The sequence below is a fragment of the Peromyscus maniculatus genome, chromosome 14 (genome assembly GCF_049852395.1).
Source record: "Peromyscus maniculatus bairdii isolate BWxNUB_F1_BW_parent chromosome 14, HU_Pman_BW_mat_3.1, whole genome shotgun sequence".
Classification (NCBI taxonomy): domain Eukaryota; kingdom Metazoa; phylum Chordata; class Mammalia; order Rodentia; family Cricetidae; genus Peromyscus; species Peromyscus maniculatus.
Window position 1 is genome coordinate 53,704,746 of NC_134865.1, and position 25,425 is coordinate 53,730,170.

The window sequence follows — 25,425 nt, forward strand, 5'->3', positions numbered from 1 at the left end:
GCCTGTGTGTGTGTGTGTGTGTGTGTGTGTGTGTGTGTGTGTGTGTGTGTTTGGAGATTGAACCCCAAAAGTCATGCATGATATAGAAAAGTACTCTATTCACCAATTGAGGTTTATCCCTAGCCTTTATTTAGAATTTTAATATAGATAATGAGGCCACATTGTTTTCCTTTTTGATCAGTGTTGATAAACTTTTGTCTTTTAAAAATATTCTTTAAAAAGACCATTTAGCTCTATTGATTTTGTGTAATAATGCAAAATGGTCATAGCCAGTATACAAATACCAAACTAGAATTCTGGTTGCAATTTTATTTAAATACATACATTAATTTGGGAAAGAATGATATTTTAACATTCTATCTTGGAAACTTGTCTGTTTAGAAATCTCTTCCTCCTTACCCGTCCATGTGCTAGGGTTACAAGCACATGCTACCATAGTTAGTGAATACCAGTTTTCCCCATATTCCCAGAATACTTTACAGTTTTTCTTCTTAGACCTTTTTACCTTTCTCTGTCAGGGGGTGGGCCAGTGAAGAAAGGATCTTGCTATGTAGCCCTGTCTGAGCTGGCATTAATTATACAGACCAGGTTGATCTTGAGCTCATGTTAATCCTATGTCTCCACTTGCCAAATGCTGGCTTTAGAAGCATGCACCACCATCCCTGTCTTTTTCCCCCTTTCTTGTGAGAGTCTTTGTAAGGTACTTTTCCATTGTGATTTTTATTAAAAATAAAATTTAGTCCTCCTGTCATTTAAATGTCTGTTAATGAAAACTATGAATTTCCGTATTTTATTCTGTATCTGATCACTTAATATGATTCTTTCAACAATGAGCTTTGGTGTTGATGGGCAACTAACAATGAGGTAAGTGTTGTCTACACATTTCCATCTCATGACAGTCCCATATAGATGATGTCATCACGTCAGATCTACGGACGAGGAAACTTGGGTCCATAGCAAAATTCCTCAATTGTTTTAGGAAATTAGCCCTCTAAACTAAAAATTTTTAAATTTGTTGCTTACCCATATTTATGAATTTTAATTCAACTTTAAGTTTGATATAAGAATATAAATCTAAATGTAAACTTTAAAAATGGTTGTCTCACTTTTATTGTATTGACTAAAACTTATAAAGCATTGTTGAATAATAGAAAATGGATGTATTTTTTAGTTTCTGATTTTAATAGACATGTGATTTTTTTTTTCTAATTCTTGTTGTCTTTCTTTTTGAGAACAGACAGGTATAAAAACAATCAGTCTCTAGGAGAGTCCGGGAGCCAGAAGACTTCGATGTGCCAGTCAAGCATGACTGGAGAATGTCAGAAGTAATAGAAGCCATTTTTTGCCCACAAATCCAAGCAAGAAACAGATACCCACTGGGGCTGAGAGAGAAGACCAAAGACCACAGGAGTCAAACCATCTGATCAAGAGTGTAAGAGAATGAGGTGGGGAACCTTTGGGACCAATGCCTTTGTCAGGGTAGTTGTTTGGGGTGGGTCACTGGTATATTCTTTCTAGGTGGAGACCTTTATGTGGGCTTCCAGACTGTAAACTAAGAAAAATGCCCAAACCGACAGAACAATAGCTTATAGGTGTGTCTGATAGGGTGTGGGCACTTTACTTCTTTCTCTGGTGGAAGCTGAGTTTGAAACAAGTCCTATTATCTGATGAACACTTCCTAGCCATGGGACAATCTATGCTCACTGAGTCCCAGGGAAGAATGCATCCTGAAGTTAGCCTCTGGCCCTAAGCAGACAAGCCTCAAAATGCTTAAATGTAAGACCTGGAGGAAACAGAAACTTATTTAGGGGCTTATTTGTTGGAATTTACAGAGGAGTTATTTGAGGAGGGCTTTATGTTTTTTAATTAAACCAAATATCTGGGGCCTTTTGAAATGAAATTTTCCTTAATGCCTTTTCCCAAGAGCCTGGGATTGTATATTTTAAGAAATAAAATGTGTGTCTTGGTTATTACCAGTGATATCTAAATGTAATAAAGCATGCCCTAGAAAGACTGTACATCTATACCTTAGCATATATATAGAAACAAAGCTGATTTTTACTTCTATTTTGGGTATTCATGAGGCATGAACATCTCAGTGTTTTCCCCATTAAGAGAGCTCTTTTCAAGTGATGGTCCAGTAGTTTATAATAATATAAAAAGGATACCATTGATGACCCAGGCGTCCAGGGCTAAGGTGACTGCCTAACATTAGGCACATATTCTATTTTTTGTCTTTGTCCTTTAGCAGGGACATTCTGGCTAAATGATTAAAATTAACAATAGCTCATTAAGATCTCTTATTTGGGATAGTTAGCAGAAGCATCCTATAATCATAAATTTCCATTTTTGTACACCCAGTGACTCCCAAAGAGCTCTTCAAATAGTCAAGGGCCCCCAAGAAGGTAGTCCCCGCTACATTAAGTACTTTTCAATGGAAATCATCTTGCAGATGGAATATTCTAGAGGGCCATATTGGCTAACTCCTGTCTCATGATACTGTGGTAGCTGTAAGAGCTTTGGACATCACTGGGTAGAGGCACACAGAGACATGTGGTGGGGTTGCTTCCAACACAGGAGGCAAAATCATCTCCAATGGTGAGATCACAGGTTGTGTTGGTATCATACGAAGCAATGCTTTCACTAGCAGTGAGATTTGAGGCCAGCTCAAGGCTATGTCCTTGACCTAAAGCATAATGGGCATCCAGGTAGGGAAGTTCACTAACTCAGAGATTTTGACAGTCTCTTGTAGCAGGAATCTTAAAAGTTCTTATTAATAAAATCAAACCTGAGGCCGGTTATTGGGGTGAATACTGGAAGGTCAGAGAGACAGAACAAGCCACAGCTATCTCACCTCACCAGTTCCTCAGCTGGTCCTGTTTCCTCAGACTGGAAGCCTCTGAGTCCTCATCCAGAATGAATCTCAGCTGAACTGTGCTGCTTCAAAGCCTGAAAGCTTAACCAGCCGAATGCTTAACCAGCCACATGCTTAACCAGTCAAATGCTTCTAGTTCCTGGTCCTCGAGCCTTATATATCTTTCTGCCTTCTACCATCACTCCCTGGGATTAAAGGCATGTGTCACCATGCTTGGCTGTTTCCAATGTGGCCTTGAACTCACAGAGATCCAGAGAGATTTCTACCTCTGAAATGCTAGGATTAAAGGCATGTGCTATCACTGCCTAACTAGTGGCTTTTCTGTTCTCTGACCCCAGATAAGTTTATTAAGGTACACAATATTTTGGGGAACACAATACCACCACAGTCTCTGTTTTTCTGAAGACCAACAAACAAGTGGCCTACTGTTTGTTTTGATGGTGAAGAGCAAGAGGCTAGGTGCACAAATTTTCTTGCACCAGAATCCCTGAAGCTGTTAATGACCATCCTAAGTAGTCAAGACTCCAGGAAGCATAAGAAAAGGCTGTCAAAGGGTTTATCAGATAAAAGGCTTCATTATCTTATTTTTGGGGTACTGATAGATAGTTACTGTGCCCCTTCAGAGACAGAGGCAAACTGTAATGGAGAAACTGTTGAGATAGGCTTTTAACAGAGCATGTTAGCCAAATCTATAAGAAGAAAATGTGGACAAGTTGATTGACAGAATTGGCCTCTACTCCAGTCCTGAGGACTTAACACAGGTCTTGCAGACACCTAACAAGTGTTCTGCCACCAAACTAGGTCTTTTTCTTAACTGTTTATTTTGAGACAGGATGCCACTTAGTTGCCCAACCTGGCTTTGAAATTATGATTCTTTGTGATTCTCTCACCTCAGACTCCAAATTAGCCAAGATTCCAGGTTTGCATCACAAGGCCTGGCTTAGGATCAGCACTTTTAGTAATATTTGGCATAAGAATCTCAATGGGTGGATACAGAGTGGGGATTGTAGTAATGTATGGTGACACACTGTTTATTTTTCCCAGAAATAATAAATCAAAATGGGATATCAAATGGAGAAACAGTGGTGATAATAGCCCTTTTATTGATTAGGCTTTCTATAATGGGTTTCCATACCTGAAGTTCCCTTTTTAACTTACATTAAGCCATTTTAACTCCTTTCACTGAGGGCTCATAGGGCCCCATTTCATCAAGCCAATGTCTAAGTGTTAAAAGAGCCCCTTTGTTTTAATCTACTAGTTATCTGGTCAGAGTATTTGTTCTCAACCTAAAATCTTTTACAGCAAATGGTCTATGATGGGATATTATTGACAAGGCTATGAATAAAGTGAGGCATACTTGCTGTGGAATAATCCTGCACACTGTGAATATGTATTACTCTGATTGGTGTAATAAAGAAGCTGACTGGCCAATAGCTGAACAGGATAAGGTTGGGTGGGAGAGTCAAACTGAGAATGCTGGGAGGAAGAAGGGTGGAGTCAAGAGTCGCCAGCAGATGCAGAGAGAAGCAAGATGGGTTTGCCACACTGAGAAAAGGAACCAAGCTATGTGGCAAAGCATAGATTAGAAATATAAGTTGATTTCAAAATGTAAGAATTATCTAGTAACAAGCCTGAGCTACTGGCCAACAATTTATAATTAATATAAGCCTCTGTGTGGGAGGCTTGGGAGCTGCTTGCAGGACAGAAAATTCTATCTACACATATTCATTTTCTTTTGTTTACAGCTAGTTATCTTCTCACAATCAATGATATATGATCCAAATTTACTAGGGTCACATTATTATGATAATTTGAGCCCCAATCCTAATATGGCTATGAATTTCAACAACAGTGCATCTTAGCACACAATACAGCTACGTTAGTGCCTGTGTTGTAGAGACATAGAAGCCCATTGGTACTATTAAAAACATCTTTTTGTTACAACTCTTCAGTACATAAAGTTTAGATTTCCAATGGAATTGAATTACAGAAAAGTTTTAATTTAGCTAGCTATTGTAACTTCCTATACTATGTGCAATTCTTTATTATATCTGTATATAAAAATATTATATATGGTATATTAATTACTGTCCTTCCCCATGCTTCAGTAAGTAATCTAGGGCTATGTGCATCATACTCAGCCTCCACACAGTACTTGCTTTCATTACTGTTCTATTGCTGTAAAGAGACACCACAACCACACAACTCTTACAAAGGAAAGCATTTAACTGGGGCTGGCTTACAGTTCAGAGATTTAATCCATTATCATCTCATGACAGGGAGCATGTCAGCATGCAGGCAAATGTAGTAGTCAAGAGTTCCGCATCTAGATCCGTAGATCTGAAGGGAGCAGGAAGGAGACTCTAGGCTTGGTATGGCCTTCTGAAACTCCAAACCCCATCCCTAGTGACACACTTCCTCCAACAAGGACACACCTCCTAATCCTTTCAAATAGTGCCACTCCCTGGTGACCAAGTAGTCAAATCTATGAGCCTATGGGGGCATTCTCACTCAAACGACCACAGTACTTAGAGTTTAAAGTTCCCCTCTCCCCCTCTGACTTGACACCCAAGATAGTGACTTCTCTTGTCTTCTTCTTTTTTGTGTGTCTGTCTTGTTAAAAGAAGAAGGGGGGCTTCATTTCTAAGCAATACCTTCTTCCTGTGGTTGTCTCGACTGCAAGATGGCCACCCTCTTACTTTCTTCCCCTCACCTTTCAGGGTAAACTTTTTTTAACTTGTATTTTCTTTTGTTTTTAATTAAGAGATTTTCTATTCATTTTACATACCAACCACAGATTTCCCTGTCCCCCTTCCTCCTTCTCCTGAGCCTTCCCTCCCAACCCATCCCCCATTTCCACATCTTCCAAGGCAAGGTCTCCTATGGGGAGTCCACAGAGCATGGTACATTCAGTTGAGGCAGGTCGAAGTCCCTCCTTCCTGCACCAAGGCTGCGCAAAGTGTCTCCCCATAGGCACTAGGCTCCAAAAAGCCAGCTCATACACTACTGACAGGTTCTGATCCCACTGCCTGGGGGTCCCCTAAACAGTTCAAGTTAAACAACTGTCTCGATTATCCAGGAGAGACTAGTCCAGTACCATGGGGGCTCCTCGGCTATTGGTCCACAGTTCACGTGTTTCCACTAGTTTGGCTAGTTGTCGCTGTACTTTTTCCAATCATGGTCTCAATATCTCTTGCTCATAGAATTCTTCCTCTCTCTCATCGATTGGACTCCTGGAGCTCCACCAGGGCCCTGGCCATTAATATCTGCATCTGCTTCCATCAGTCAGTGGATGAGGGTTCTATGGTGACAATTAGGGTATTCAGCCATCCGATCACCAGAGTAGGTCAGCTCAGGCACCCTCTCGACCACTGCCAGTAATCTATAGTGGAGTCATCCTTGTGGATTCCTGGGAACCTCCCTAGCACTCTGCTTCTCCTTATTCCCATGGTGTCTTCATTTATCATGGTATCTTTTTCCTTGCTCTCCCACTCTGTTCCTGTTCCAACTCAAACCTCCTGCTCCCCTAAGCTCTCATTCCCCATCCCTTGCCCTCCATTATTCCCCTCTCACCCCCAGTTTGCTCATGTAGATTCCATCTATTTCTCCATTGCTGGGCAACCCATGTGTCCTTCCTAGGGTCCTCCTTACTAGCTAGCTTCACTGGAGCTGTAGGCTGTACTCTGATAATCCTTTGCTTTATATCTAGTATCTACTTATAAGTGAGTACATACCATGTTTGTCCTTCTGAGTCTGGGTTACCTCACTCAGGATGATATTTTCTAGTTCCATCCATTTGACTGCAAATTTCATGATGTCATTGTTTTTTACCATATTTTACCATATATGTGCCATATTTTCTTTATACATTCTTCAGTTGAGGGGCATCTAGGTTGTTTTCAGGTTCTGGCTATTACGAATAATGCTGATATGAACATAATTGAGCATGTGTCCTTGTGGTACCATTTAGCATTCCTTGGGTATATGCCCAAGAGTGGTACAGTTGGTACTTGAGGAAGATTGATTCCCAATTTTCTGAGAAACCACCATACTGATTTCCAAAGTGGCTGTACAAGTTTGCACTCCCACCAACAGTGTAGGGGTGTTCTTTTGCACCACATCCTCTCCAACATAAGCTGTCTTCAGTGTTTTTGATCTTAGCCCTTCTGAAAGATGATATCTCAGAGTCATTTTGATTTGCATTCCTCTGATGACTAAGGATGTTGAGCAATTCTTTAAATTTCTTTCAGCCATTTGAGCTTCTTCTGTTGAGAATTCTCTGTTTAGCTCTGTAGCCCATTTTTTAATTAGACTGTTAGGTATTTTGATGTCTAGTTTCTTGAGTTCTTTACATATTCTGGAGATCAACCCTCTGTCAGATATGGAGTTGGTGAAGATCTTTTCCCATTCTGTAGGCTGTCATTTCGTCTTACTGACCGTGTCCTTTGCCCTACAAAAGCTTCTCAGTTTGAAGAGGTCCCATTTATTAATTGTTGCTCTCAGTGTCTGTGCTACTGGTGTTTTATTTAGGAAGTGATCTCTGGTGCCAATACATTCAAGACCACTTCCTACTTTCTCTTCTATCAGGTTCAGAGTCGCTGAATTTATGTTGAGGTCTTTGATCCACTTGGACTTAAGTTTTGTGCATGGTGACAGATTTGGATCTATTTGTAATCTTCTACATGTTGACATCCAGTTATGCCAGCACCATTTGTTGAAGATGCTTTCGTTTTTCCATGGTACAGTTTTGGCTTCTTTGTCAAAAATTGGGTGTTTATACGTGTGTGGATTAATGTCAGAGTCTTCAATTCGATCCCATTGGCCCACGGATTAATGTCAGAGTCTTCAATTCGATCTCATTGGCCCACATGTTGGTTTATGCCAGTACCAAGCTGTTATTACTACTGTAACTCTATAGTAGAGCTTGAAGTCAGGGACCATGATGGCTCCAGAGGTTGTTTTATTGTACAGGATTTAGCTATCCTAGGTTTTTTGTTTTTCCATATGTAGTTGAGTATTGTTCTTTCCAGGTCTGTGAAGTGATGGGGATTGCATTGAATCTGTAGATTGCTTTTGGTAAGATTGCCGTTTTTGACTATATTAATCCTGCCTATCCATGAGCATAGGAGATCTTTCCATTTTCTGATATCTTCTTCTATTTCTTTCTTCAGAGACTTAAAGTTCTTCTCATACAGGTCTTTCACTTGCTTAGTTACCCCAAGGTATTTTATATTATTTGTGGCTATTGTAAAGGGTGATGTTTCTCTGATTTTTTTCTCAGCCCATTTATCATTTGTATATACAAGGGATACTGATTTTTTTTTAAGTTAATCTTGTATTCTGCCACATTACTGAAGGTGTTTATCAGCTGTAGGAGTTTTTTGGTTGAATTTTTGGGGTCATTTATGCGTACTCTCATATTGTCTGCAAATAGTGAAAGTTTCACTTCTTCCTTGCCAATTTATATCCCCTTGATCTCCTTTTGTTGTCTTATTGCTCTAGCTAGAACTTCAAGTACTATATTGAATAAATATGGGGAGAGTGGACAGCCTTGTCTTGTTCCTGAATTTAGTGGTATCGCTTTGAGTTTCTCTCCATTTAATTTGATGTTTGTTGTTGGCTTGCTGTAAATTGCCTTTATTATTTTTAGGTATGTTCCCTGCATTCCTGATCTCTCCAAGACCTTTATCATGAAGGGGTATTGGATTTTGTCAAAGGCCTTTTCAGCATCTAACAAAATGATCGTGTGGTTTTTTTTTCTTTCAGTTTGTTTATATGGTGTATTATATTGACAAACTTTCATATGCTGAACCAACCTTGCATCTCTGGGATGAAGCCTACGTGATCATAGTGGATAATTTTTTTTGATGTGTTCTTGGAGTCTGTTTGCCAATATTTTATTGAATATTTTTGCATCAATGTTCATGAGGGAGATTGGTCTGTAATTCTCTTTCTTTGTTGCATTTTGTGTGTGGTGTGGGAATCAGAGTAACTGTAGCCTCATAAAAGGAGTTTGGGAATGTTCCTTCTGTTTCTATTGTATGGAACAATTTGAAGAGTATTGGTATTAACTCTACTTTGAAAATCTGGTAGAATTCTGCGTTGAAACTATCTGGTCCTGGGCTTTTTTTGGTTGGGAGACTTTTTTTTTATTTCAAACTTTGTTTATATATATATATATATATATATATATATATATATATATATATTACAATACCATTCAGTTCTACATATCAGCCATGGGTTCCCCTATTCTCCCCCCTCCCACCCCCTCCCCCCCGGCCTACCCCCCATTCCCACCTCCTCCAGGACAAGTCCTCCCTCGAGGACTGCGATCAACCTGGTAGACTCAGTCCAGGCAGGTCCAGTCCCTTCCTCCCAGCCTGAGCCAAGTGTCCCTGCATAAGCTCCAGGTTTCAAACAGCCAACTCATGCAATGAGCACAGGACTTGGTCCCACTGCCTAGTTGCCTCCCAAACTGATCAAGCCAATCAACTGTCTCACCTATTCAGAGGGCCTGATCCAGCTGGGGGCCCCTCAGCCTTTGGTTCATAGTTCATGTGTTTCCATTCATTTGGCTATTTTTTTTCAATAATTGAGTAAAACTGAAATTTATTATAAGCCACAGTAGTCCTAGGGACCTCCATGCTATATATATAGCCTCTATGGTTCTATGGGTTGTGGTCTGATTGTTCTTTATTTTATATCTAGAATCCACCTATGAGTGAGTACATACCATGACTGTCTTTCTGGGTTTGGGTTACCTCACTCAGGATGATTTTTTCTAGTTCCATCCATTTGCCTGCAAATTTCATGCTTTCATTGTTTTTCTCTGTTGAGTAGTACTCCATTGTGTATATGTACCACATTTTTTTCATCCATTCTTCCTTGATGGGCATCTAGGTTGTTTCCAGGTTCTGGCTATTACAAATAGTGCTGCTATGAACATAGCTGAGCATGTATCTTTATGGTATGAATCAGCATTCCTTGGGTATATGCCCAAGAGTGGGATGGCTGGGTCTTGAGGTAGTTCGATTCCTAATTTTCTGAGAAACCACCATACTGATTTCCACATCTTCTGCATACAAGAAACACACCTTAACTTCAAAGACAGACACTACCTCAGAGTAAAGGGCTGGGAAAAGGCTTTCCAAGCAAATGGACCTAAGAAACAAGCTGGTGTAGCTATCCTAATATCTAATAAAATAGACTTCAAACTAAAATCAATCAAAAGAGATCAGGATGGACATTACATATTTATCACGGGAAAAATCCACCAAGATGAAGTCTCGATTCTAAACATTTATGCTCCAAATACAAAAGCACCCACATTCATAAAAGAAACACTACTAAAGCTTAAAACGCACATCAAACCCCACACATTAGTAGTGGGAGATTTTAATACACCACTCTCACCAAAAGATAGATCTACCAGACTGAAACTTAACAAAGAAATAAAGGACCTAACAGATGTTATGACTCAAATGAACCCAATAGATATCTACAGAACATTCTATCCTAACACGAAAGAATATACCTTCTTCTCAGCACCCCATGGAACCTTCTCAAAAATTGACCACGTGCTTGGCTACAAAACAAATCTCAACAGATACAAAAAAATTGGAATAACCTCCTGTATCTTATCAGACCACTATGCCTTAAAGTTAGACCTCAACAACAACAAAAATTATAGAAAACCCACAAACTCATGGAAACTGAATAATGCCCACCTGAAACATCAATGGGTCAAGGAAGAAATAAAGAAATTAAAGATTTCCTAGAATTCAATGAAAATGAAAGCACAACTACCCAAACTTATGGGACACTATGAAAGCAGTGCTAAGAGGAAAATTCATAGCTCTAAATGCACACATAAAGAAGATGGAGCAATCCCATACCAATGAATTAACAACACAACTGAAAGCTCTAGAACAAAAAGAAACAAACTCACCCAGGAGAAATAGACGCCAGGAAATAATCAAATTGAGGGCTGAAATCAACGAAATAGAAAACAAGAGAACAATACAAAAAAAATCAATGAAACAAAAGGTTGGTTCTTTGAAAAAATCAACAAGATAGACAACCCCCCCCCCTTTTTTTTTAAAGATTTATTTATTTATTATGTATACAGTAAGCCTGCGGGCCAGAAGAGGGCACCAGGTCTCATTATTGATGGTTGTGAGCCACCATGTGGTTGCTGGGAATTGAACTCAGGAACCCTGGAAGAGCATCAGTCAGTGCTCTTAACCTCTGAGCCATCTCTCCAGCCCCAGTTGGGAGACTCTTAATGACTGCTTCTATTTCCTTAGCGGTTATTGGTCTATTTAAATAGTTTATCTGGTCTTGATTTAACTTTGGTATGTGGTACCTTTTCAGAAAATTGTCCATTTCTTTTAGATTTTCCAGTTTTGTCGAGTATAGGTTTTTGAGTATAACCTGAAGATTCTCTGGATTTCCCCATTGTCAGTTGTTATGTCTCCCTTTTCATTTCTGATTTTGTTGATTTGGATTCTCTCTCTCTCTCTCTCTCTCTCTCTCTCTCTCTCTCTCTCTCTCTCTCTCTCTCTGCTTTTTGGTTAGTTTGTATAAGGGCTTGTCTATCTTATTGATTTTCTCAAAAAACCAACTCTTGGTTTCATTGATTCTTTGTATTGTTGTCTTTGTTTCTATTTTATTGATTTTAGCTCTCAATTTGATTATTTTCTGTCGTCTCTTCCTCTTGGGTGACTTTGCTTCTTGTTTTAGAGCTTTGAGGTGTGCTGTTAAGTCACTAGTGTGAGATTTCTCCAACTTCTTTATGTGTCATTTAGAGCTATCAATTTTCCTCTAAGCGCTGTTTTCATAGCGTCCCATAAGTTTGGGTATATAGTACATTCATTTTCATTGAACTCTAAGAAGTCTTTAATTTCTATTTTATTTCTTCCTTGACCCATTGGTGATTCAACTGAGCATTATTCAGTTTCCATTAGGCTTTCTGTAATTTTTGTTGTTGTTGAAATCTAACTTTAAAACATGGTGGTCTGATAGAATACAGGAGGTTATTCCATTTTTTTTTTTTTGTATTTGTTGAGATTTGCTTTGTGACTGAGTATGTGGTTAATTTTAGAGAAGATACCATAAGGTGCTGAGAAGAAGGTATATTCTTTTGTGTCAGGGTGAAATGTTCTGTAGAAATTGGTTAGGTCCATTTGAGTCATAATATCAGTTATATCCCTTATTTCTCTGTTAAGTTTCTGTCTGGCAGATCTGTCCAGTGCTAAGAGTGGGGTGGTGAGGTCTCCCACTATTAATGTGTGGGGGTTTGATGTGAGATTTAAGCTTTAGTAATGTTTCTTTTACATATGTGGGTGCCCTTGTATTTGGGGCATAAATGTTCAGAATTGAGACTTCATCTTGGTGGATCTTTCCTGTAATGAGTATGAAGTGTCCTTCTCCATCTCTTTTGATTGATTTTAGTTTGAAGTATATTTTGTTGGATATTAGGAAAGCTATACCAGCTTGCTACTTAAGACTATTTGATTGGAAAGACTTTTCCCAGCCTTTTACTCTGAGGTAGTGTCTATTTTCTTGTATGCAGCAGAAAGATGGGTCCTTCTTTTGTATCCATTCTGTTAACCTGTGTCTTTTTTATAGGTGAATTAAGTCCATTGATATTAAGGGATATAATTATCACTGATTGTTAATTCCTGTTATCTTTTGGTGGTAGTGTATATGTATTTGTCTTCTTTGGGATTTACTGCTGTGGGGTTATACTGTTGCCTGTGTTTTCGTGGGTGTATCTGACTTCCTTAGAATTTCTAGAGGCAGAACTCTCTGTGTGGAATTTTCCTTCTAGTGTTTTCTGTAGGGCTGGATTTGTAGATAGGTATTGTTTAAATCTTGTTTTGTCTTGGAATGTATTGTTCACTCAATCTATGGTGATTGAAAGTTTTGCTGGGTATATTAGTCTAGGCTGGTACCCATGGTCTCTCAGTGTCTGCATTACATCTGACCTTCTGGCTTTCAAAGTCTCCATTGAGAAATCAGGTGTTATTCTGATAGGTCTGCCTTTATCAGTTACATGGCCTTTTTCCTTTGCTGCTCTTAATATTCTTTCTTTATTCTGTAGGTTTGGTGGTTTAATTATTATGTGGCAAAGGGACTTTTTTTTGGGGGGGGAGTCTAGTCTGTTTGGTGTTCTATAGACTTCTTGTATCTTCATAGGTATTTCCTTCTTTACGTTGGGAAAGTTTTATTCTATGATTTTGTTGAATATATTTTATGTGCCTTTGAGTTGGTATTCTCCTTTTTCTATCCCTATTATTCTTAGGTTTGGCCTTTTCATGGTGTCCCAGATTTCCTGGATACTTTATGCTATGACTTTTTGGCTTTGGTATTTTCTTTGAGTGATAAATCTATTTCCTCTATTGTATCCTCTACACCAGAGATTCTCTCTTCTATCTCTTGTATTCTGTTGGTTATGCTTGCATCTGTGTTTCCTATTCATTTACTCAGATTTTCTATTTCCAGCATTCCCTCTGTTTGTGTCTTATTCATTGTTTCTATTTCACTTTTCAGGTCTTGGACTGTTTCCTTCACAATGTTTAATTGCTTTTTCATGGTTTTCTTGGCTTTCTTTAAGGGATTTATTGATTTATTCCCATTTCTTATTTGTCTTTTCCTCAGTTTTTTAAGTCTTTTCATTTGCTCTTTAAAGGCCTCTAGTTTCTTCATGAAGTTATTTTTAAGTTTGCTTTCTTCTGTTCTACATTGTGATGTTCAGGACTTGCTGTTGTAGAAGGGCTAGGTTCTGGTGATACCATATTGCTTTTTATGTTGTTGTATGTATTTTTGCACTGTTGTCTACGCACCTCTTCCTCCAATAGGTGCATAAGTACCTGTGTCTGAGTGAGCTGCTATTGGTCCAATCTATGCTTGCTGTGTCTGTGTCTCAGGGGGCCCCTCTGGGTCCAATCTTAGCTCTTGGTCTATTTGGAGCTGGCAGATTCTGTATCTCTGGGAGCTGTTCTTGGCCCAATCCAAGCTAGCTGATTCTTTGACTCACGGAGCCACTCTTGGTATTATCAGGGCTCTTGGTCCAGTCAGAGCTGGCAGATTCTATGTCTCAGGAAGTTACTCTTGGTCCAATGAGAGTTGGTGGTTCAGTTTCCATGTCTCAGGAAGCTACTGTGGTCACAGGTGGATGGGTATCAAAGTAGGGCACGGAAGTTATTGATTGCAGGGTCCGATGGCGGGGGGGGGGGGGGGGGATTCTGGTGTGTGTGTGGCTTCCCATAGGAGTTTTCCCTGCTGGCTGGCAACAGGGGAAGAGTTTGGTGGGGGTTCCTGGGGACTGGCTGTGTCTCAGGACCTGGGTTCTAGAGGCAGAACTCTGGGTGGGAGAAGAGTCACTCGTCTCTTGGTCCAATGATAGCTAGTGGTTGGGTTTCCATGTCTTGGGAAGTTACTGGGGTCACAGGTGGATGGGTATTGGGGTAGGAAGTTGTAGATTGCAGGGTCGATGGGGGGGAGTTGGGGGACTTCCCACAGGAGTTTTCCCTGCTGGCTGTCAACTGGGTAAACTCTTTAGAATGGCTTGTATTTCTTAATGGTTAAAAATGTCCTGTCCTCTTTCTTTGGCTATTTGCCAGACAAGCTCCTAGAGGCCTGGGGTGGCCAATGTTGTCGGCAGGGACCTGAGATTGTGACTCTTGGCAACCCCATCTGTAAGCATCATGTTGTCCTCTGTCAGTTCCCAGTGGACTTCAGTAGTTGAGAACAGAAGCAAAGGCCGGAGCAAGAGTGGGACGGCAGTCCCCATGCCACAGGCGCCATGTACAGTGATCTGACATTTATGTAGCATTTTATTCTTTGAGATTATATTCATTGGTGTTATCTCCTTAGATGGTAATAGTGAGCTCTGAAGGTAGATGTTCTTCAATGTGAAAGCCCAAGACACATATATCCATAAATGATTAAGTGATTTACTTAGGGGTCATATGCCTATTAGAAGTGTTGAGTCAAGACACTATGGCTCAGACTTCTACCTCCAGGCTAATTCTTCTTCAGTACAGTATTTTCAGGTAGCATTTTGTGGTCTCTAATACTCTTTATTTTTTGAAATAAAAAGACAAAATAAAGACAAAATATTCCTATGAGAGGAAAGTTTTAGTACAAGAGGGCCAACTGTGGTGATATTTTGTTTGTTCTCTTGCTTGCCTGAAGATCAGAGGGCAGAACTAGCCACTAGTTAACCATAGAGGCTAGGCATTGGTGGCTCACACCTTTAATTCCAGCACTAGGGAGATGGAGACAGGAAGTGAAATGGCTGGGCAGAGAGGAATAAAGGTGGGAGGAGACAGGAGCTAGGGCCCATTTAGTTTGAGAAGACATAGAGGTAAGAGGTGGCTATGGCTTGCTCCTTTGTCTCTCTGATCTTTCAGCATTTACTCTGATATTTGGCTCCAGGTTTTTATTATTAAAAGTAATTAGGGCTGGCCGGTGGTGGCGCACACCTTTAATCCCAGCACTTGGGAGGCAAAGGAAGGTGGATCTCTGTGAGTTTGAGGCCAGCCTGGTCTGCTAAGTGAGTTCCAGGACAGGCTCCAAAACTACACAGAGAAACCCTGTCTCAAAAAAAAAATCAGGATTCAAGATATAGCCTACTCTGTATTTTTCAGGAGGGAAAATAGTTTTATTGATGATCTGTGATGAACTGGGGGTAAATAAAGTCCTAAAGAAGTTTTCATAGCAAGGAACACACCATTGTGTGTGGCCTTCTCACCACATCACAGCTTGTGGACTCCACTCAAAGGCTCTGCATTTTGTTGGCAAGTTCTACAGAGAGAGAGCATGTTTGTATCTTGATAAAGATACCCAGAGAGGGACTAAGAAACTTCCCCCAGTGCAGAAGGTGAAAGAGACAAACCAGAGAATAATTAACCAACAAAAAAAAAATTCCTGGCATTCCACCTTTTACAATCTTTCCAGGTCCTCTTCCAAGATGTTCCTTGAGCCATAGATGCAGGAGCTGTGATGTAGATGGATCTGTTGTGACTGGGCTCTTCTTGATCTGTTGAGATTTTTGTACAGTGGAGTTGGCTGTGATATTCAGAAAACTAGGAAGTCCTCTGAGAAACAGCTTCTCCTAGAAATGGCAACAGAACCAAGACCATGACAATGGCAATATCAATAGACAGGTTAGTGTGGAAGGGGGAGATGTTCACCAGTGCCACCTCTAAACAAAGAACTACAGGTACATAATTATGTATGGGAGAAGAATTAGCATCTCTCAGGGGTTGTCCAATGCAGAGTGGACAGCCTTGAAACGACATATACACCACCAACAACTACAACAACAGATCCCGCAGATTATATTTTTATATATTTGAGCACACATATATGCACATACATAACAATAATAAACAAAAATGGATTATCACATTAAGAGTGGAGGGCATGGGAAAATTTTGAGGGAGGGGAGTTGGGAGAAGTTAGAGGGAGGAAATGGTGTTAATTCTATTTCAATTCAAAAATGCTGCTGCTGCTGCTGATGATGATGATGACCATGATATGATAAAACAGCATCAGAAGGAAGAAGAGAAAGGACAGGGAACTGCTGCTTGGCATGCTGATGTACTGTGATGGTGGTAGAGGGGTCAAACACGACACCACTCAGCATCATCTCCCATCCATTCACCTGAGCATCTCACTTCAATCAGAGTCAAGAAGGCTGCCACAAAACCCACCTCATATGTGATGGGGCCTGGAGGTGTGCAATTTGTCCATCAACTCTTCATTCATTGTACAGTTGTCTATGGGGTTGTAGGTTCTGGGATATATATCAGGAAATATATATAAAATCAGGAAATACATGAAAGTTCCTTCCCTTACTGTGTCACTGTTAACAATGGAGGACAGTAAATAAGTGAACTAAGGTATATGTTCATGGACTTAAGATAAAAAGTAAGTGTGCTGTGAAGGAAACTCAGGCCAGGTAGGGGTACAAAGAGTGACCATACTGAGGGATATTATCATGGAGATAATTTATAGAGAGAGGGATCCTTAAGGAATACTATTTGGGGATGTAGCCTTGGAGAGAAAATTAGGTTTGGAGAAAAACCTGAAATAGAGCCTCAGTCATGAAACCAGTGCTGTTATAAAGAAAGAAAGGGAATAGGCTATTTCTCCACTCCTCCTATGAGGACACAGCAAGGTGGCATTTCTCTGAAAAACCAGGTATCTTCCAACAGAAACAACATAAGCCAGCACTTTCATCTTGGCCTTTCCAGCCTTTGAGACTGTTGTTTAAGCCACGCCAGTCTGTGGTACTTTTGTCACATCATCCTGAACTCACCACAGTGTATTTGGTTTCTATTAGAAGCTTCTCTGACCATCTTTCAGAGGTCTCTCTAAAGAGGTGACATTTGTATAGTGACTTGAATGGAATCAAACAGTGTGGGTTGTGAGGCAGAGTGGTGGCTGTGTCTGTGTACCAGAAATAAAAAGCATCCATCATTGTTAGAGCTGAGGTGGAGAGAGAGGGAGACAGAAATCCAGCTCTGACTGCCAGTGAAGCCACAGAGCCCCACAGTCCTGTGTGTTTTCTACCTGAGATAGCACACCCTTCTTCCACCTGGCTTGGTCACTCCTCTTCCTAATGGAAGACTGCTTTTTTCATAGATAAAGGGGTCCTTTGTCTGTTGCATTTGTCTACCATTTCAAGGAAATAAAGCTGCAGTGATTAAGTCTCTTTTTTTAATCAAGCACTATGCTCTTTAAAAGTGTTACTTTATTTTGATTGACCCATTATACTTGCACAGGAACCTGAAGGACATTCTGTTAAGGAGTACAGTGATTAACCTGATAATTTCTGCAGAGTTGGAGGAGCAGCATTGGGCCAAACTTGACAGACTCAAGGCTCCTGGACAGAAATTACCACACAACTTCTGGTGCTGATCTATCTACCATGCTCCCATTCATACTGAGCAACTGACCACTTGAAGACAAGAAAATAGCCCTTGAAATGTTTACTGATTCCCACGGGGAGCTAAGGTAAGCTGTTATACCAGCCTCTGCTTTGGTGACATTCATTACCAAAAGGAAACACTCCACTAATGATTATTTTTACCCAATTATGAGAGCAGTTATGTGCTGTTTGGAAATCAGATGTACATAAAATTGCCAAAAAAAATCCAAATATCACCACCTAGAAGCATTGTCAGTCTTAAATTGCATAATTATTCCTATAATGGCCATAATGTCTAATACATATGCAATTATAGAGTGAACGTTTTCAGAACTCAAAGCAGCTGCCCATTGAAATCCTGAATATGTATCTATGGTATAGTATATATATTTTAATTTTCCAAATTCTACACAATGAAACACATCCATTTGCCAAATTTCATTTATTTGAGTACCCTTTGGGTTACTTCCTGCAGGCAGTGGAGTTTGGATATACAGAAAACAAGTAGGACATTTTCTTATAATTTCCTGGACTTGTTGCCAAGAGAAGGAAAAATCCTTTAATAAACCGTTGCTATTGACATGGTGGGTTTTTTTTTTTTTGATGAAACTCTGAGGCCTCATTTTTATTAATAACTGATTAATTTTATCATTACCTTGTGCTAGGTGGCCTGGTAGACCCATACAGGATCATATAGGTGATATATATATATATATATATATATATATATATATATATATTTGGATAATTCCTATTCCTGACTATTTCATGTAATTGTATAAGTATCAAAGTTAATTCTGACTTATCAGAAATAAGTTCAGTGGTTTCAATATGTAAGACAACTCTTTCTGCCTAGTAAGAGTCAGTAATTGTATTAAGAGGTTCTGAAAAATCTAGTAATACCATGAGAATAGCATACAATTCTAATTTCTGAGTTGAATCACAAGGGCTTTGAACCAGTGTACTTGTTTTTTTCTGACCTATAACCTGCCTTTACTGATTTATTTACATCAGCATAGAATGTAGAGGCTCCAGAAATCAGGAGCCCGGTTTGAGCCACTTTTGCTATATGAGGTAAAATCCAATTTGTTTTTTTTTATAAACTAAAATCTCTTGTTTTTTGGATATTTGTTAATTATCTCTCCCCAAAAAATTACTGCAAGCTCTTTGCCAATTTTCATTTTCTGTCCACAATGAAGTATTAGTAAAAGGTACTATAATTTCTACTGGGTCCATTCCTGTCAATTGATGAAGTCTTAATTTTCCCTTTAGAATCAACTCAGAAACCTTCTCCACACGTGCCTTTAATTTTTTACTCTGTTTGTGTGGTGAAAGTATCCACTCTAAGATAATATCTTGGGCTGGAGAGATGGCTCAGCAGTTAAGAGCACTGTCTGCTCTTCCAGAGGTCCTGAGTTCAATTCCCAGCAACCACATGGTGGCTCATAACCATCTATAATGAGATCTGGTGCCCTCTTCTGGCCTGCAGTCATACATGCTGTATACACAATAAATAAATAAATCTTTTAAAAAAAAAAAAAAAGCTGGGCGGTGGTGGCGCACGCCTTTAATCCCAGCACTCGGGAGGCAGAGCCAGGCGGATGGCTGTGAGTTCAAGGCCAGCCTGGGCTACCAAGTGAGCTCCAGGAAAGGCACAAAACTACGCAGAGAAACCCTGTCTCAAAAAAAAAAAAGATAATATCTTTTTTTATTCATTAAAACCCAAGTAGGGGGATGCATAGAGGGTAAAATTACCAGAATGCAATCAAGCTCCGGATTCAAATGATCCACATGTGTGGTGGTAATCTAATTGTACTGAAATGTGATTTTGATTGTATGTTAATAAATAAAGTTGCCCGGGGGTCAGAGCTATTAGAGCCATAGACAGAGTGTGGCGGTGGTGGCACACGCCTTTAATCCCATAGATCTCTGTGTGTTCAGGGATACAGCCAGCATTGGAGACATATGCCTTTAAGACCTAGGGGGCTGTACATTCAGACAGTGACGAGGCAGTCATGTGTTTGGGTTTACAACCAATGAGAAGGCAGAACAACATACTATAAAAAAAACGAACAGACAGGAAGTAGCCCTCTTTCGCGAAGCTGGGACAGCAGGAGGAAGGGTGAGATTTTAGCTCTGAGCTCTGACCTCTCGGCTTTCTCTTTTACATTGTTTCTGTGTTTCTTATTTAATAAGACGGTTGGTTATATCTATATCTGGCGCCCAACGTGACAAGAATCCATTAAAAACCGCTTTGCTTGGCGGCAGGTCTGCTTTCCCGCAAGGGCGGCAGACCGGGCGACCGCCGTCCTAGTCCGAGCGCCGGCTTCCTAGTCCGAGCGGCGGCCCCCTAGTCCTTGGCCTCAGGCCGGACTAACTGAGCTGCTTGCTTAAAGCCTGCTAGCTTAAAGCCGGTGCTACAAACAACTTAGACCTGCCCTGCCGAACGAAACCCTGCCTGTAAAGCCAACGCACGTGGTCGGAGCTTAAGGAAGCCAGACCCAAGCCTTGACTCAGCACAAGAGGGAACACGTGGCTAGATTTAAGCTTTAGCCGGCTATGCTTTCTTGTGCGTTCTCTCTTTCCTCTCTCTCTCTCTCTCTCTCTCTCTCTCTCTCTCTCTCTCTCTTTCTCTCTCTCTCTCTGGATTTACACCTGGGACACTAGGTGGCTGTGTTGAAAATCCCCTCGGATTTCTACTGTTCTACGCAGATTTGGTAAGTCATAACATATCAGATATTTTAAAGGAAACTATCTAAAAGAGAATTTTTTCCACATTAAAAAACAAATGGGTTTTATGTGTACATTGGAAGAAAATTGGTTTTTGTTTGAAATTTTAGGCAGGCTGATAATGGAACAACTATATAATATTAGTATTGGTAGAATTATGCACCTTATCACTATGCTAATCCACATTTTAATATTTAAAAAGATAGTCAATTTAAGTGCCAGGATAACAGCTTTAGAAGAACTTGTTAAACCTGTAAAAATTCAGACAGAAGAAATTAACAGTGAAGTTGTTTCAAGTCGGGATCATAAGGTTGCAGAAAGAAAGCCTGTTTTCACAAAGTCACCCTTAATTTATCCTGTAACCGTACAGCAGATGCCTGATCAAATGGCTACACAAAATATTTGGGCTCCAATTGAAATGTTGGATTTAAAAAGGTTTAAGGAGGCAATAGAATCTTATGGCATGCATTCCCCATATGTAAAGCAAATGTTAAACTCTTGGTCAACATATAATAGGATAGTACCACAGGACTGGCGGGACCTTGCACAAGGTGTTCTGGAACCCAGCCAGAGACTTCAATTTCTGACTTGGTTTAAGGAGGAGGCTAAAAACATAGAAAAACAATGGAGGGATAAAGGAATACAAGTTTGCCAGGATCAGCTTATTGGCGAAGGCCAATATGCTTCAGCGCAAACACAATGTTTATATGATGTCCAAACCCTAATTTTATGTCGAACGGCAGCCTTGAATGCATGGGACAGAGTTGAGAAACCAGGAAAAAAATCTGAGTCATTTACAAAGGTGATGCAAGGCCCAAAAGAGTCTTTTACAGAATTTTTACAAAGACTGGCTTCAGCAGTAAAGAGAATGGTCTCGGATTCAGAAGCTGGTAAGGCAATAATTGAATCTTTGGCCTTTGAGAATGCGAATGCAGCATGCAAAAGAATAATCAGGCCATTTAAGGGCAAGATCTGCACCTATGGAAGATTGGATTAGAGAAACAATTAATGTTGAAGCTGATGAGCATGATGATACATGAGTAGGAGAAGTAATTTGAAAAGGTTTGAGGAGTGTTAGATGTTTTGGATGTGGAAAGCAAGGACATTTGAAAAGGGACTGTAGACAGGTCATTCCCAGAAACAATGTTTCTTCAAGGAACAATGGCAACAGAATGCCCCTTCCTTCTGGAGTATGCAGAAGGTGTGGTAAGGGAAAACACTGGACCAACGAATGTAGATCAACAAAGGACAGACAGGGTAATCCTTTGCCTCAGTCTTCGGGAAACTCCCAGAGGGGCCTCGCGCAGGCCCCCAGTGCAAATCCAGTTCAAACCTTTCCTGCAGCCATAGAGGAAATCCCTGCTCTGGAGAGCGATTAAATAACCAAATGCCTATTGGAATAAATCATGCTGGTCAGGATGATGAAACAGAGAGAATAGAAAATTCAGGAGAAAACATAAAGAAAATTTTTTGGCAAACTTCTATTAATGAACAAAGACCAAAATTAACGATAAAAATAAATGGTGTTTTGTTGTCTGGTCTGGTAGACACAGGTGCGGACGTTACCATAATTGCACCAGAATTTTGGCATCCAACTTGGCCTCTTCAGGAGGTAAACGTTCAACTGTTAGGAATTGGGACATTATCTCAGGTGAAACAGAGTGCAAGATGGCTTGAATGTATAGGTCCAGAAGGACAGAGAGGAAAATTAAAACCATATGTGGCTAACATAACTATGAACCTGTGGGGTTGAGACTTGTTGCAACAATGGAATACTCAGATTAACATCCCTCCAATCTCAGAAACAAATCATAAACTAGCACATGTTTCTGAGAGAAATATTAGAAGATATTGTTCTAATGAGTGGTCACCAGCCATCCATATTATACAAGAACAGGGCACAATAACTGATGATCTTCCAAAGACACCAACAGCTCTACCTTTAAAATGGTTAATAGACAAGCCTGTATGGGTCCAACAATGGCCTTTAACAACAGAGAAACTCCAGGCTTTAGAAGAGCTGGTAGAAGAACAGTTAAGCGCTCAGCATATTGAAGAATCAACCAGCCCTTGGAATTCTCCTGTATTTGTTATTAAAAAGAAATCTGGTAAATGGAGAATGGTAACAGACCTTAGAGCAATTAACAAAGTAATTCAGCCAATGGGCTCTCTACAATCTAGGATGCCTTTGCCTACTCTGTTACCAAAAGGATGGCCTCTCATAGTTATTGATTTAAAAGACTGTTTCTTTTCAATACCCTTACAAGAAAAAGACAAAGAAAGATTTGCTTTTACAGTGCCTACTTATAATAATTCTCAACCGGTTAAAAGATTTCAATGGAGGGTTCTCCCTCAGGGAATGTTGAATAGCCCAACTCTGTGCCAATATTTCGTACAACAGCCATTGGAAGTGATAAGTAAAAAATTTCCTAAATCTATAATTTATCATTATATGGACGATATTTTACTAGCTGACTCAAATGCAGATACTTTAGAAATAATGTTTGAAGAAGTAAAGAAAATTTTGCCTTGCTGGGGATTACAAATTGCTCCTGAAAAGATACAAAGAGGAGATTCTATTAATTATTTAGGATATAAAATAGAGCTACAAAAAATTAGACCCCAAAAGGTGCAAATTCGGAGAGATAGACTACAGACTCTTAATGACTTTCAAAGATTATTTGGAGATATTTCTCATCTACGAACTATTGTTGGGGTAAAAAATGATGAACTGACTAATTTGTTCTAAACCTTAGAAGGTGACAAGGACTTAAATAGTCCAAGAGAATTATCACCTGAAGCTGAGAAAGAACTGGCCTTGGTAGAAAAGAAAGTGCATGAAGGACATGTGGATCGTATTGATCCAAAGCTGGATTGCATTTTGGTTATTTTACCTTCTAGGCGTTCTCCTACTGGAATATTAATGCAGAGGGAGGATATTATATTGAAATGGATATTTTTACCAAATAAGCCAAATAAAAAATTAAAAACTTATGTGGAAAAAATCTCTGACTTGATTTACAAAGGAAAATTGAGACTTCGTCAATTAGCAGGCATAGACCCAGCAGAAATTGTCGTACCATTAACAAAGGAGGACATTGAAAAATTATGGACAGAAAGTGAACCTTGGCAAAGAGCTTGCAGTAATTTTTTGGGAGAAATTAACAGCAAATATCCCAAAAGCCATAGAATTGATCTTATAAAGAGAGCTGATTGGATCTTGCCTCGAATTGTACGGCAAAAACCCATATCTGGAGTTCGTACATTTTATACAGATGCCAACAAACAAGGAAAGGCAGGTTACAAATCAGAAAATTTAAGTAAAGTGGTTCAAAGTCCGTATAATTCAGTTCAAAAATCAGAATTGTATGCTATTCTGTTGGTATTAATGGATTTTTCAGAACCTCTCAACATAGTAACTGACTCTCAGTATGCTGAAAGTGTGGTGTTACATATTGAGACTGCAGAATTTATCCCTGATGCTTCAGAATTAACTTCACTATTTATTCAATTACAAGATACAATCAGGAAAAGGAATCATCCTTTATATATAACTCACATTCGATCCCATACTGGTCTGCCAGGCCCTCTAGCACAAGGCAATGATGAGATTGATAAATTATTGATAGGAAATGTGCTGGAGGCCTCAGAATTTCATAAAAAAACATCATGTCAATAGTAAAGGTTTAAAAAAGGATTTTTCCATAACCTAGCAACAAGCCAAAGAAATAGTAAAGAAATGTCCTACTTGTTCCTTCTACAATCAAACGCCATTACCAACAGGATGTAAACCAAAGGGTACTCAGAGAAATGAAATCTGGCAGATGGACGTGTTTCACTTTGCAGAATTTGGAAAATTGAAATATGTACACCACACCATCGATACTTATTCAGGATTTCAATGGGCAACTGCTTTGAGTTCTGAAAAAGCTGATTATGTAATCACTCATTTGCCAGAAATTATGGCCATCATGGGTATACCTGCACAAATCAAAACTGACAATGCTCCATCATATGTCTCTGTTAAAATGAAACAGTTTTTTGCTTATTACAATATAAAGCATATTACAGGCATACCACATAATCCTACAGGTCAAGCAGTTATAGAAAGATCAAACAGAACTCTAAAGGATATGCTAAATAAACAGAAATGGGTAACAAAAACCCCCAGAAATAGACTGCATAATGCTCTTCTAACTTTGAATTTTCTGAATGCCAATGAGAAAGGAACAACAGCTGCAGAGAGACATTGGATAATAGAAAAAACTACAGAATTAAATCAGCCTATATACTTTAAGGATGTGCTGACCTCAGAATGGAAACCAGGGTATGTATTACATTGGGGACGAGGTTTTGCTTTTGTTTCTACAGGAGAAGATAAGCTGTGGGTACCATCAAAATTGATAAAGGTTCGATTTGAACAAGAGAGACCTCTTAATTAGAGGAGGTGATAGTTCATCAACCAGCATGAACATCCAATTTAAACTAACTGATATCAATAACACATGCCTTTTCATTTAATCAGATAATAACTTGTCAAAAGGAAACATCCCCAAAATTAGTCTTGGGGAAAGGTTTTTGTTTTTGTCTTTTAGGAGAATGAAGGTTAAGGAATCTGAAGAACACTGGACAAATGAGACAACTGAAGAAAAGGGACAAATCATCTATCCCAAGAAACAGAGTGAAACGGTGTATGGGTATATATTATCTAAAAAATTTTTATGTCTTCCTAAATGTTTGTTTCTGCTCTTCTCTAAAGATTTAACACTATTGGTTTTCTAATAGTCCCAGTTCAATTAAAATTTAAAGCTGACTTTGGAGTTGGAGAATGGCTCTCCTTTAAACTCAAGCATGTTGTTAAAAGGAAAATGCA

The 25,425-nt window shown here is 39.5% G+C and overlaps 1 long non-coding RNA gene across 1 annotated transcript in view; it reads right to left on the reverse strand.

The window, feature by feature from the left end:
- Positions 1–9,200: 9,200 nt before the first annotated feature.
- The window catches only part of LOC143268459 (uncharacterized), a 63,887-nt gene continuing 47,662 nt past the window's right edge, over positions 9,201–25,425 (reverse strand). Inside the window, exons 2-3 of the long non-coding RNA XR_013044404.1 lie at positions 15,827–16,001; positions 9,201–15,691 (exon numbers count right to left, since the gene is read on the reverse strand). This is a non-coding gene — a long non-coding RNA (uncharacterized LOC143268459). The remainder of the gene's footprint in view (positions 15,692–15,826; positions 16,002–25,425) is intronic.